The sequence below is a fragment of the Harpia harpyja genome, chromosome 11, assembly GCF_026419915.1.
Source record: "Harpia harpyja isolate bHarHar1 chromosome 11, bHarHar1 primary haplotype, whole genome shotgun sequence".
Classification (NCBI taxonomy): Eukaryota; Metazoa; Chordata; class Aves; order Accipitriformes; family Accipitridae; genus Harpia; species Harpia harpyja.
In genome coordinates this window covers 10,319,650-10,334,882 of record NC_068950.1, presented here as the reverse complement: position 1 = coordinate 10,334,882, position 15,233 = coordinate 10,319,650, and positions in this window count along the sequence as shown.

The following is a 15,233-nucleotide window of genomic DNA, read 5'->3' as shown; positions in this document are numbered from 1 at the left end:
TCTATTCCAGTGTTCTTAGAAAGCAAATGAGGAGATTCGTTTTTGAAAAATTCTGATAATTTGAGTAAACATAGCTCATCCCAGACACGTATTTCGTTTTGTAGGCATTTCATGCCAGAGGAATATTGCTCAGGCTGTTACGATTCATTAAGTATTTAAGTGCAAGTTACGGGCATTAAAAAAACTACAAATGTTAAATGAATGCACATCAATACTTAATGAATGAGATTTAGCACCCACTTTAAAATTGTGTTACTATTAGGTCTTTTAAATTACTGTGAAAATCACATCCTACTTAAGAAAGATCTAAAAAGGAAAATACTGTAATGGCAGACATTATTTGTCAACTCTGCAGCTGGCCTATTAAGCAGCCCTTTAGTTATGCACATGTTTTAGCCTGTTGCTTGAGCAATCAGTGTTTCTTTTGGGGAATCAGCTGATTAACTTTCCTCCTCAAAACACAACTGCAGAGCACTTGAACTTTTATCAAGAAAAGCATTTATAGAGGTATGCATATTCAAAAACATTGAGAGCAAAAGAAAGCATAAAAAACTACAGCAGGATTTTATTAGTTACCTTTTCCTCACTAGAAGTAAATTAATCTAATCTAATTGTTCTTGCAACATCAGCCTCCTCTATTTGCATTTATACATTTTCAGAAATAGTCCTCCTCTATTAGTATCAGACATAACAAATGTTAAAAGGAAATGCTTTCCCTTCCAGCAGAAGTAATTGCAGTTTTCTGTGCTGCTAAGGCACTCGAGGAGGTGAGGTCTGTTTAGATAAAAGGCAAATTGATCTTGTGGTTTTGGTTAACTGTAGCAAAACTTGTCCAAATCAAGATAAGGTAAATCATGGGATGTTGTTTCTTCTGGCTCTGTCAGTGGCATTTTCCTTCATTCTTTGTCCTTTTTTTTTTTTTTTTTTTGTATGCTAACTCAACAGCATTAGTAGTTCCAATCTTTTCCATGGCCAGCTGTAGTATGCTGCCTGTTGGCAAGCATCAAGACACCAGGGCTGGTACTAAATCATATCAGTTAATTGCTTATTCTCGCTACAAGGACAAGTTTTAAAAGTTTTGTTGTTATTTAAGTATTGCTCTTTTTCTCTAATTTTTCTCTAAAAGTAGCTTGTGCATAAGGTGGATTGGCTTGGGAAAGTTTTCATTAAAAGAATCTGTACGAGCGGACATTGAATTTGTAGGGGCTATCCTTTTTTTAAAAACATCGTTCTAATTTGTAATGCATCAAGAGGATGAGTGCTTGGATTTAAGGAGGACTTTTGTTAGTGCCTTATTATTAACTTGAAGACCAATTCCTTTATTTCAGTGCTGAGAGTACCACAATAGCAGAGTTGCATACTGTGCCCTTGATGTACCAAGGGGTAATATTCCTTACGGTCATTGCATTTCTGCAGAAGTTAGTTGTTTTGCTCAATGTAAAATAGTTGTGGCTTAAGTTGCTTTAGTATTTTTTTTTCTGTATTTGAATAGCCTCTTTTTAGGAAAAATGCAGAGGTATTTGGTAGCTTGGGCTTGTTCAGCTTTTATCAGAAGTAGCTCAGACTTCTTCAAAATTAATTTATTTTTATTTTGGTACATCTCTAAATAGATTTAGTAGTAGAGAAAAATTGAAAAGGGTAGTCCAAGTCATGGTCTAGACCACATGAACTTAAGAGCTCACATAATTAGAAAGGAACTTGCTTTTCTGTCTCCCATTTTGATTTAAACATTGAAGAGCATTCTTACAAGAAGACTTATTTCTTACAAGCTTTTTGTTAATGTAAAATAAATACTACAGGAAAAAACTGTTTGGGGAAAGAGAATGCTTAGATAAATCTTAATCTTTCTTAATATCCCATAAGCTCAGTTTTGTATACTGTATTTCTAGTGCCAACACTATGTAGAGAGTACTGTCCTTCACTCAAACAACTGCTAGAGATTGTTTTAGTAGGAAGAGTTTGTAAGCTTTGGAAGGGGAAATGAAAGAAAATGTGTTGTTCTTAAGCAATTAAATATTTGTTTTCCTTGAACACATCCTTATAAAAACACAGCAGTTTTATTGTAGTGTTATAAATTAAGATGTTGGAAAGGAAAGGGTAACTTGAAAATTAATCTTATGCTTTCTAAGAATCTTCAAAGTCAGTAGAAGGGTTAGGTCAAAGGAGAAAAGACTAATTACTTAGTTTAGCAACGCCTGTTGCAGAACAGAGCTGACAAGTTTTCTTGAAGTTACATTGCTAAGAAAAAATGTGTATGAAATGTAATGAAATGCAAGTTCCTGCAGATCATGGCATGGTTCTGCTGTCAGCCTGATCTTGTTCTTGAATGACTAAAAGCATTGGAAATACTCCGTTCCTTTGTATCTTTGATTAGCGTATTATTTCTCTTTATTTGGGTAGGTTCTGGCCTTCACATGTGTTTCCTGAAGGTATTTCTTGCCATTCCAAAGCTGTTCACAGATGAAACTGAAAAGCAGTATAAATCGATTAAATGTTGAAATAAAGGGTCCTAGGGTGCCTTGTTTACAGGCACTTGTAGCTCCTTGTGTACAGGAGCGTATCCATTCAAATACTACTGTACTGAAGTGTGAAAAGCACCAGGAAATCATATATATATTTTATAATAATCCTGTAAGGACCAACCATTGCTAGAAAGGGGGATCAAGGTTGTCATGAGTAAACACAAGTCATTTCTAATATTCCCTGCTGGCGTGAGGCATTATAGGAATAGAGGGATTGCACTATGATCTCACTGAGTGATGTGCAGTTTGGCTGTCCTCTAGCCTTTTTCTTCAACTTTTTAAATATTTTATTCTGTGTGCGCGTGCGTGTGAAAATTGTGTGTTTGCATAAGCTAGTTTAAATGAATTTAAGTACAGGTTTCAAAAATCTTTCCTACTGAAATAAATGATTTAAAAGATGGCCTGTGTCTGAAGTTTTAATTTCTCATTAAAAAACTGCATTGATACTGCAACGAGGTTTTGCAACATGGAATTTGACTGTCTTTCAGAATGATGCTGAGATCAGCTGGAATTTTAGTAGCTTTTTTCAATGAACCTCTGAAATGTAGCATGTAAATATACCATTGTCTCTTAGTACAAAAGAAATCAAAAAACTAGCAGGAAAATACAGTTCATTGAAGAGATTTATCTTGGTTTCAGAGATCATTCTGTTAAATGAGGTGTTTTTTCTTTCCATGGTAGTTTATCAGATTTTTTTTTTCTGTTGTCTCTATACTTGCAGATGTGATAAACTCGCTGAAAGCATGAAAGTCATTGGGCGGATTGGTTCTTAAGGAGCAACTACATGGAAGATAAACTAAAAATGAAGAATGAATGAATAGCATACAAAACCTTGTACTTCATTAGCTTTTTGTTTGGTGTTGCTTCTCTACTTTCTGTGCCTTTTTAATTCTGTTAAGCCTTACTGAACAGGATCATACAGTCCTCAGTGGGAAATGCTGTGGGGTCAGGTTGTGACATGCTTGTCAGATTGTGAGCCTTGGGCTCCTTCTCTTCCTTCTCTGTTTCTGCTCCGCTCCCCCCACCCCCAATAGAACAATTAATTTCAAACGTGTTTACAAAGAGAGAAGGAATAAAGTAGATTTTTGTATTCCCCCCTCTTTTTCTTATTTCCTTGTTACTGAGTTTGAGGAAATGCTTTGTGCTCAATAGTGTAAAAAGAAACACAGAATTAATTAGCTGGTGATTTCTATTTTCCTTTTTTTGTTCCTTTTCAAAGCTCTTCTTGTTACTCATCAGTTTCTGGCAAACAGATTTTCTGATGAGCTGCTTTATTAACTCGAATGCAGACTCCATGCTGTCAGGCAGGAGCCTGAGACTGCAAGTTGAGAGGCACAGACAGAGTAGAGTGATTCTTGGTTCAGATGCCTCTTTTCAGAAAAGACTTTTTCTCTGCTGTTTCAACTGCATCTCTGTCTACAACAATGCTAGTGATTCCAGGTCCGGCACTCTCCTCTGTAAGCTCCATCATTTACCTGTGACTTCTGACTTTGATACACTTCCTTGCCTTCACTTAAGGGCTATGGCATCTTTCTGCAGTGCCTGTTAGAAGTGGCTGGAGTGAGAGTTCTTTGAAGCTTCCCCCCCCTCTCCAAATCAGGGAGCATGTCAAGGACTCCTGTGGCCTCTTTCCTTGTGTTCTTGTCTCTTGGACTGCTGCTTACAGAAGAGGGCCTTCAGTCCGCAGAGTGAGAAGACAGGTGGGGGGAAAGGCACCTAATGTCTTCCTTGCTTCCCAAATGGAATGATTTTCATTGTGGGTATACTTCTTGCTATCTTTCAACAGGTGTATATGCTAGTGACTCCCTCAACAAAATTTTGAAATTGTAAGAAGTATGAACTACTGCCTTGGTTTTGTAACTTCATCTTTGGCTTGGTTTTTTTTCCTTTTTGCATGTGAAGAAACTGCAGTGGTGGGGAGGGGGCTTTGCATCTGTGGGAGGAACAGAGAAACCAAACCACAGATGCATGAAATAAGCAAGCTGTAAAGAGGAGATGATCTTTTCCCTTTTTTGTATTAAGTTTAGTTTTTGTAAGTGAGAATGCTAGGTAACAAAAATGTAAGTGGATGATATTGTTTTGGCATGAACCATATGGCTTGACTGAACAGTGGGGAGATATATTTTTTTATAACAGCAAATAAATGGAATACAGAAGACTGAATCCATGCTTCTAACTTGTAAGTCATATTTTTATTAGTTTTCGCTTAAATTGAGTGTTATTACTGAAACATACATTCTTACATAGGTAATATTTATCTTTGCACTGGTATTTGCCTCTTTCAGTTCCCCATTTTTATTTCAATTTGGTACTTAAGGACAAAATGCAGATCCAGAGTAAAACCTTCTGCCTGTCTCCCTGAACTGGTACAAGAGACTGTTAGTTGCTGCTGTGCAAAACTAGCCCTTACTAAATGTCTTTATCTTGCTCTTTAAAGAAGCAGTTCGTATGTAATGTGTTTAACATGATAGAGTGTGTCAGGGACCTGATGAAAAGTTTTAGCATATAAGATGTTGCAAGTTTTATTCTGAAACATTCAAAAGGGCCTGCTCAAAGGAGATCTGCAAAGGGTAAAATGAAAGTGTGGGTGTCGTGGTTTAACCCCAGCCAGCAACTAAACACCACGCAGCCGCTCCCTCACTCCCCCCCACCCAGTGGGATGGGGGAGAAAATCGGGAAAAGAAGCAAAACCCGTGGGTTGAGATAAGAACGGTTTAATAGAACAGAAAAGAAGAAACTAATAATGATAATGATAACACTAATAAAATGACAACAGTAATAATGAAAGGGTTGGAATGTACAAGTGATGCGCAGTGCAATTGCTCACCACCTGCCGATCGACACCCAGCTAGTCCCTGAGCGGCAGTTCCCCACCCCCCCTTCCCAGTTCCTATACTAGATGGGACGTCCCATGGTATGGAATACACCGTTGGCCAGTTTGGGTCAGGTGCCCTGGCTGTGTCCTGTGCCAACTTCTTGTGCCCCTCCAGCTTTCTCACTAGCTGGGCATGAGAAGCTGAAAAATCCTTGACATTAGTCTAAACACTACTGAGCAACAACTGAAGACATCAGTGTTATCAACATTCTTCGCATACTGAACTCAAAACATAGCACTGTACCAGCTACTAGGAAGACAGTTAACTCTATCCCAGCTGAAACCAGGACAGTGGGGTTTTGATTAAAAAAAGTGGGGGGGTTATGTGTAGCAAAACACAGTAAGTCCAAGCCATTTTTTAAGCTAACTCATACAAGAATACAGCCAGCAGCAAAGTGCTAATATATCGTTCATTTTCTTTTCAGGTAGGAAAATGTTTCACTTTCATTATGGAAAAAGGATAAGGAAATGAACTGTTTTAAGGTCAAATAATACAGCTAAACATTTAAATAATTCATTGCTTGTTGAAAATGCATGTTACAGCCAAGGGTAAACTGTGGCTGGTGTTGCTCACTACCTGACTGCAGAATTTCTTCAATGTTTTAGAACGACTGTCTGGAATACAGAAAGCAGCTCATTCTGTAGGTGAAGATGTATGGAAATACACTGAGCAAACATGAGAAGAGGGAGCCATTGCCTCATCCAGCAGCAATCCCAAAGCAGTAGCTTAGAGAAAAATTTATGGCATTGTGAATAGCTCAGTAATGTTATATGATAGAACTAGGAAAAGCGTATGCAAATTCTCAGTTCCCAATGCTGAAACAGCAGTATGCTCTTTAATGAGTATAAACATCTATCTAAGATTTAGTCAAGACAGTCTAAATGGGATACTTGTGATCTATTCTATTTCTTGATTTGGGGATATTTGGTATTAGCAAACATTTTATGAACTTTTGACTTGCGCTACATATTCAAAACACTGTGTATAGGCAGTTACTAAACCCGCGTTGCCGTCACCTCAGTAATCAGTTCCCTGTGAGTATGAAATCTAAAATGTTAAACCAATGCTGCTTTTGTTCTGATACCTGTATCAGAGGAGAGAGTAAACCTACGGCATGCAGATGAGGAGTGAATGTTTAGCAAGGTAAGTAACTTCTGACACTTAATGACTGGCTTAAGTATTGAAAGCTTTATAATTTCATTTATAGTTTTAATTTAACCTAGAGTCTTGCTTCTTTCTAGTAGTCTCTGAATACCACAGCTGTAGAGAAATGAGAATCCATTCCTGATGTCTCTTGCCTGCAGTACTGTACATGACCAAAGCTGTAGGAGTTTTGTGACTGTCAGCTGGAAGCAAGGTTGTACATAAAGCCTTTTGTATGAAGGTTACTTTTTTATAAATCCCAAAGTGTATTTGGGGAGTGGACAGAGGGAGGGGAGATGTGGTGCTTTCAGTCCCTGTTCCGGAAAGAATGTTTTTCAAAGAGGAGTTGAAGCCATTGCATGTAAGATGATAAAGAGAGAACTGATGTGGCATGAACGCACCAGCTCGGAGCCAATGTGAAATATGCCCTGGGCTTTTTGTTAAATTTTGGTTTACATCTTGTCAGAGACATCTGTATATTATTACTTAGTTTTAGGAGTCAAAATACTTCATGTAATGTCTACGCATAAGGTTATTGCACACAGCTTTGCAATTAATTTGTGAGGTGTTGGAATAAGGAAACTATTTCAGGATAAATGTATTAGCCGTTTGGTTATCTGAGAATATCTGCTAGCCATTATAGAGACATATCATGCTTGCTACTATGGTATCTAATAAATATTTACTAAACAAAATCTTGTTTAAATCAGATTCCTTGTGCTGCTGTTCTTCCAGTCACATTCGGCCAAATGAGAGCTGTCAAATAACTTGATGGTTATAAGATTTCAGGGGAAACTGTTCCTCAAGAGTGCGGTGATGCCTTACTGCCCAATTCTTAACATCAGCAAGCAGTTAATACATCTGCTCTTACCATGGGATTCATCAGCTGGTCTCAGAGTGCCTTACCAAGGAAACTGGTATCATACTGTCCTTGTGCTACAGATGGAGAAACAGGCGCAGCAGAGAAGTAGTAAGTGTTGTGTTCAGTTTGCAACTGTAAGAGTGCCAGGCTGGAGATGAAGCCAGCTCTGCTGAGATTATATCCAGTGCACTTTCCAATGCATAAAATAATCAAGTAAGAACTTGTCAGAGCACATCTGCTCCAGTGTTTCTGGCAAAAGTACATCCATTATCCTGATTTAAATCATAGTTTTTGACACTGATGATGTGTGGAGGTAAAGCCTGTTGGTGGCCTGGCTGTGTGTCTCAGACAGTCAGACCAAGAAAAACGTTGGGCAAGCTAAATCATTTAAATCCTGGTACTGCCAGGGCTGTAGATGGGTGTATGTGGAAGTGGAACCCCAGGGATTTCAGTGGGGCTCCATGCTGACAGAACTATCTCTTGCACTTGAAGCTTATAATATCAAAACTGCTATAAGAAAATAGTCTCTAGACAAAGCTTACTGAGCTGAAGACTTTCCAATAGCACATCAGGTAATGTTCCCAAGAAGTAGCTTACTTAAGATTAATAATGCATTTGGATAACTGTGAGATAGCCTATTGCTCCTGCTTAGTCTTCTGCCAGTCTCAGAAGGGGTAAGCCATTGGTCCTTTTGCCATTTTGTTTGCATAAAAGTGGCCAGGGAAAATATGAGTAAAATAGATTCTTCAAATTAAAAAGGTAAGGAAAAAATGATTGATTACATCCAGGTATAAAAAGGAAAGTACACAAACCTCTTAATTTACCCCCATATTATGGTCCTTTACAAGAGTAAAAGGAGGTAACAAATTCTCCAAGGCTTATACATTTATTATTTTCTGTAACTTGGTGCTTTGTGTTGCCTTTAAGTGCTGCTTTTTCAGTGCTGAATGTAACCGAGCAAATACAGTGGGGTTTCTTCCTCCTGCTGTGCATGTATGAAGAGCTTCACAAAAGGAGGCTTTTGTGATGCATCATTCACCTTGAGCTCATTGAGTCCTTCAGTTAAGCATGAGTTCTTTAATATATTGTTCTGCCTGTCATTTCTAGTTAGATAATGACATTGAACACTCTGATGATATCAACCCAGTATTTGTTCCTTCAGTGTCAAGGATATGCAATGAAAATGTAATAGGCAGTTAGATTAAAGTAAAAATATGCTGCTGGCAAGGAAATAACAAATTGGATTAAGTCAATGCTGTTTTGAATGTTAGTAACTAGATGAATTTTAATTTCTCATGGTTCATTCTAAAGAGCTATTTAGGCACCCAACACTCCATATTTTAAGGTTATGTTACTGTTTTAAATCTACTTCCTAATTCACTCTAATATTTCAAAAATGTATTATTCCCACATTGTGAAACTTGAAGAGGCTCTTTACCCATATCCCAGAACACAAGAAATGGAGAAGAAACATCTAAGGTAAGAGAAGATTGTCACATGAACAAATGTGCATCAACTGGCTCTAAATAAAAGATAGGTTTCACACCATCGAGGAGGGAAAGTTTCTGCTGCAGCTTCTCAAAGGAACAGTGGGGAGCAAGCCCCTAACACTGGGGTTTTTTTGTGGGGCTTAATCAGATCATAAAAGAAATTACACTACTACTTAGATGTCCGCAATATGATGAGGCAGCACTTAGCGATGTAGGAAGTCTCTTCTGGGCTGTGGTCTCTTACGAACAGTCTCGGAGACTGTTAAATATTGAAGGAAATGTCATCTTCTAAAGGTACTTTTTAAAATACCATATTAGTTCTAGTTTGTAAGCAGTACAAAATATTAATTTGAGTCCAGCTGTACTGCAAGGACAAGTATGCCTGGCTAGAATGGTGTAACTCTTATGAAATCAGCCATTTTCTGGGAGCTCACAGGGTAGCCCAGAATTTCCCTAGGTTATGCCTTCTATCGAAATTCAAGTTTGTAAGATGAAAATTTCCAAGTTATGATGTCTGAACATCAAAGAATTTGAGGTTTCAAATATCTATGAACCTCTGCTTATCTTAATTTAAATTCTGTTTATCTTAGTTTAAATTGTGGGGGTCTCAGCTACCCTGAAAATACTAGTTTAACTGCTGCAACTTCTCCAGAGATGGACTCTGGTTCCTTTTAGTATTAGCAGATTAATCAGAACAGCGGATAAACAGATATTTTGTATATAAGTAATTACAAGCTATGGAAAAATGTTCTTTTAATTTTCCCTAAAAGACCAGGCTAAAGATTTGAAGTCATAACACATTTCTTGTGGTAACCCAAATTTAAGTTATGTGAATCAAGAACTGTAAGGGTTCCATTAGCACACACGGGAAGTAGGATTGGATCTGTAAAAGTTTTGACAGTATGTCCCGTTCTGAAGTACTATTTTCTTTTTATTAAAAATTAAAACCCTCAAGAGGCTTTACAGTCAGTTGACAGTGCCAGCACACTTTAATTTCCATTGAAACTGATGTTGCCATGCTCTTCATTTTAAACGGAAATAGTGTTCTGCTGGTGTCACTAGTGAGCTTTATTTTCTCCCAGTAAAAATGTGTTTGTATTAGAGTGACTTTTGACAGGAAATCCCTGTGAATATGTTTGTCTTGGTGTTCTGCTGCTGCTTTAGATGAAAATTGCTATACCAGTCAGCTTGTGGGACGATAAAACTTTCTCTTTTTTTTTTAATTCTGTCAATTTAAATCCAATGTATGCTGCTAGATATTGGAATAAATGTGGTTTGTTTCTGCTTGGAAGCTTGTTCTGGGAAGAGGCATCTCATCCCAATGCACAAAGGCTGTTTCTCACTTTGTTGATTTTTTTAAAGCAATATCTATCTTTTCTGCTGGAACGTGTCCATTGATACGTGTGTGTAAACAAATTTGGGAAATCCTCTCTTGTATCTCAGGCTTCTGCTTCTCTTATTTCCTTCCCAGCACTCAAAGAAGTTGCACGGCTGTGTCAGGCTATGCTCAGGACTGCTTTTGGGGATCCTTTCGGTCTGTATCTGATGCTCCATAGTAGCAGCTACTGGATTCACATACACTTTGTGCTCTGTCTTTATAAGCTTTTCAGCAGTGTTGGGCAGAGGCACTCTTCTTCTAACCTGCTTCAAAACCTGCCCCTTCCATCTGCCCTGTAGCAGCTCTTTAGGCAGAACCTCTCCAGGCATTCAGGGAAGAGGATGAAGTCCATTTTTCTTTTACCATGAGACTAAATGCTTCATCAATGTGCAGTCATCCGCAGTAGGACCATTCAGGCAAATGTTGTTGCCTGCGTTTTTCAGCATTGTAAGAAATGTTACTAATACGGGGGGGGGGGGGTCAAGTTTACCTAAGGTGGAGCACTTTCTCAGTTGATTCATGAGAATTTAACACTTCAGTTGAGTAGAATAGTGATTTTTTTTTTTTTCCTTGATACAGCTTTCATCCAAAAGGGATTGCCAAATGCTTTACAGATCATACAGAAAAAGATAAATCATTTCCGGCACCTATTGGATCAGCCAACAGTAAGCAACCAGTTTAGCCAACACTGAGCAACCAGTTTATCCAACTCATAAAATACAGAACCTTATTTTGTTAGGACATGCAAATCTTTCTGCCATCAAACAAAAAAACCTGTCTAGTTTAACCTGCCACTTAGCAAGTTTGCCTCTCTTTTTGCAAAAATGGCCAATGGGTTTTTAGTTATTTCAGTGGGCATGACTTAGTCATGTATATTTCTGCTGAAAGGTGGTGGTTCCTGTGGTGTGTATTTCCATAGCATGGCATCAAAATTCAGTACTGATTATGCCTTTCTGTCAGTGATTTAGAAAGTACCTGACTAGCAAAGTGTTTGGAGGAGAGGCACATCTGTAAAAATCTTCCCTCACGCTGGAAGGGGTGACAAGTATGAACTCCAGAAACGTACTTCCATAATAGCCAGTTGGTATGCATGTCTAAATTTGTATAGGATTAAAACTCACACATGCTTTTTCTAGAGCTGCACTTTTGTAGCAGATGGCAAAATGACCTCCTGTTTTTTCTTAATTTGAACTCTAGGAAAAGTAGTGACATACTTCCAAACGGGGTTTGTGCCAGTGCAATACAGCTTTTGTGGGATCTGCTAGCTCTTTTCCAGGGGAAGGCTTTCTTTGCTGCCTTCTATTTGATTACCATTTCTCTTCCACTTCGAGCTCATGGCGACCGAGCACAGCTTGCCACACGCAGGTGGTGTAGCTGGTGCAGGACAGTCACACGAGGTGAGCTGTAATAGTGATGTCCCTGAAAACCCAGGCCAAGCAGTTCTGTTTATTTATCTTTTCTTGTATTTCTGCTTTCTGTTCTCTTCCTCCTTGTCATTTTTTTTTTTTAAGGCTGGCTTGATGTTGTCTCACTTCAGATTGACACGATTAAGCAAAATCCCACTGCAGATTCCTGATGATCCCTCCTCTGTTTTGAATTAACACTGAGAATTTTTTTCTGTTTTGTTTGTGGTCGAGAGGCTCCCCCTCCCCCCCGCCCCTTCCTGAGATTGTTCAACATTTCTTGAACGGAGTGCTTAATGATTTCCAGTGCTTTCTCTTGACATTTTAGTTTTGGAGAATGAGCAATGCCTCCGCTGGGGACTTCCCTGGCGGATCCACGTCTGAACAGCCAGGGCTGGCTTCCAAGAACATTAAATTCCAGCTGCTTTTCCATCCAAGGCAAGGTTAGTTTAGTATACCCCTTCCTCCCTGTGTCTTTACAGCAGGAGATATTCTAGCCAATGTATTCGTCATGTTTCTGAGCCTCCCTGCTGCTTGATTTATGCAGAGAGGGCTAGAGAGAGAGATTCCAGAGCTGTATGCTGAGTGTGAACTACCTGCAGGTGTGCAGAAGGGTGCAATAGCCCTGCATGGCTTGGTCCATACATACTGGTTAGTCCCCACACATAGATGAACAGAGCTGAGATTATACACCGCACATTCAAACACACAAAACGTGGCAGTGTCGGTGCCGTTTTGGTCGTGCGGATGAATCTTGTGAAATGCTGGAGACTTTGCTGCATGGGAGCAGCATAGAAAGGCTGAGATGGAGTGAGGGATGCTGAGATAGGGTTGATTCTTGCATCTGATGTCTCTTTCCTCGTTTGTGAAAAGCAGCAGTGAAACAGTATGGTGTGAAATACTAAGACTGTAGATAACCGTATGTAAGGCTTCAAGAAAATCCACGTTCTGTCTCCATAATGTTTCCTGTTATTTTTCCATGTTGTGCAGTTTATGCACTATGTGAGGCAAAGCAAGTCACTTTTGCCTGTTTTTTTTAAGATTGGTTATGCATATTTGGTGCCTGGCTTAACACTTCAAGGGACATAATTTTCAGTGGTATAATGGACTGTTTGAGTCTCTCTTGTCAACTGGGAGTTTGAGTATGCAGCACATTTGGAAATTCAGCCCATCCTGACCTAGCAACTGGCAAAGGAGAAATCCAAACCTATCAGTTGCTGTTTAAACCTGAGATTTCTACTTGCCTTTGTCTCATCTGAGCAGGATAAGATGTACCTCGCGTGCTCTGCTTTCAAAGTTGGTTTCACATGTGCAGTCACACGATGAAAGGCACCACAGTGTTTTTAGAAACCCCAAAGGTAGCCAGTCTCCAGTTGGTAAAATTGTCATCGTTCACAGCCTAATTGAACTACGGAAATTTACCCAAGTAGAGGATCAGGTCCAGTGTACACAGCTGGGAACCAAGCTGAGCTCAGTAACTATCTGTGCTCAGTACTAAGCCCAAGCCAACTGGGTTGCACACAGATATTTCTCCTAGGTAGCAGCGCACAGATCAATGTCCTCTTGTTTGCTTGTATCCGTGTCGTCCCCTGTTCTCCTCTTCATTCAAACTAAGCAATGCCTCACTGACTCCAAAAGGGAAGGTCATCACAGATGAAAAACCAATCACCTTTTTCTGATAATTCAGAGAAAAACATTACTGCCTTTACACTTTAACTTCTCCAACAGTGGTTATAATTTGTTACGTACCTTTTCTTTCTTTGTGAAACAAGTATGAGTTATGCTTGGTATGAGTGGGGGAGAGAACAGCAATAGATATTTAGGGGTGGTTATTCTTCATTGATAGCACTATTGTAGGTCAGAAAACTTAAAGGAGGTTTTGCTTAGGTCTTTCATTTTTCTGTGACTTCTGTGGTCATAATTTTTCCCAAAGCTTTGTCTACAGATCTGTACTAGGACCCAAATCACTAAAATGCTTTAAAGTAGATCCTTTTATGCCCCTGTGTATTCAGTTAGTATGGTAAAATGTTTTGGTTTTCTCCCCCCTCCCCCCTCCGAGTCTATGAGATCATTCAAGTATGGAGACTTGGCAGCTTCTCTGTATGTACAAAGACGGCTGTTTGAATGTCGGACTGAGTGTCTTTCTGGCTAAGGATAAATTACTTGGTGTGTTAAATGAGGATTTGTTGCTTTATCTGGCATGAATAAGGTTCGTTTATTGTCAGTGTCCCATCATGATTTACATTGGACTGCAGTTTTCTATCTTTTGGTCTTTTTCATGTTTTATTACATAAAAGCATAGGTATTTCTTTTAAACGATTTGGTAATAGAAGGGATTGTAGTAGCAAGTTAAGATGGTTGTAAGGCCAAGAAAAGACATTGCAAACCAGAAAATAAACAGGAGTAAATACAAAAGTAATGATGGAATTGGAAAATCAAGGTGAATGTTTGCTTAGGCTTAACTGGTCATTTACATTGCAGTCTGTATAGAATTGAACAGTCCCTACAAACAGTGTAATCTCTGGAAAAGGTGACTAGGGAATTTTATAAACGTGAGGGGTTCTTGGTGAAGACAGAATTTACAAAAAAAAAATTAAAGAAGAACTGTTAGTACTGTTTAAATTCAGTTTTGGTATCCAAAATGCCTTGTAGCTCTCAATGGAGAGGAAAAAAAAAAAACTTGTGGTTATTGTCAGCTCACAAAGTGGGTGCATTTTATATACACCAGTGCCTCCTGTTTCAGAAACCCTAGTCTGGAAGTCTCTGTCTTGGCTTGAGGAGGAGCCGTTTACAAAGAGATCCCCTGCTTGAACTGTGTTTCGTTGCCAGGGTCAAATATGCCATCTGCACTCTCTGCAGAGGGTGGGTCCTCTGCCCTGCTGAACTGCTTGGAATGCTGAAGGGGTGGAATAAATACTTTTTTTCCTTGTTTTTCTTTTTTTTTTAATTTAATGAGCATTACAGCTTGATTTACAACATCTGGGTCTAACTTGAAATAGTGTTACAAAAAGTAAAACATCTGTACACACAAGCCAGAAAAGATTAATAGAGGTTTATTTGCTTCTAAATCCTCCAGCACAGATTAACAGCATATACCACCTCTCTCTCTCTCTCTGTTTTTGTTTAAGTTACACAGGCAGCTATTCCATCTCTAATGACATTTGTGATGCTATAAAACATAACTGCCCTGGTGTGGGCCCCTTTATTTGCACACAGTGCAAATGAGCATCAGTAGATATTCACCTACATTTCTTAAACTGGCAAATTGCTTTGTCTTTCACAGAGATTGTACACTCAGGGTGCAAGCCTGAGCTTTTATTTTGGGCAGTATTTGAGAAATGCTAAAAGCACAAGAATACGGTGAATATATATAGTTTCCATGTGCTGTTTGACTGGTTATCTGGTTCCGTTCTTCATGTCAAAAGAGTCAAGAAACCAAGACATTACTGTTAATCGCAAGGTGGGACGCATTGTTAAAGTCCTGTGCTTGCCGAAAGAAAAGCTGTTCATCCTTTGGCCGTGTTTCAAACCAGAAAATAAAAATGTCAAGATCTGTGCA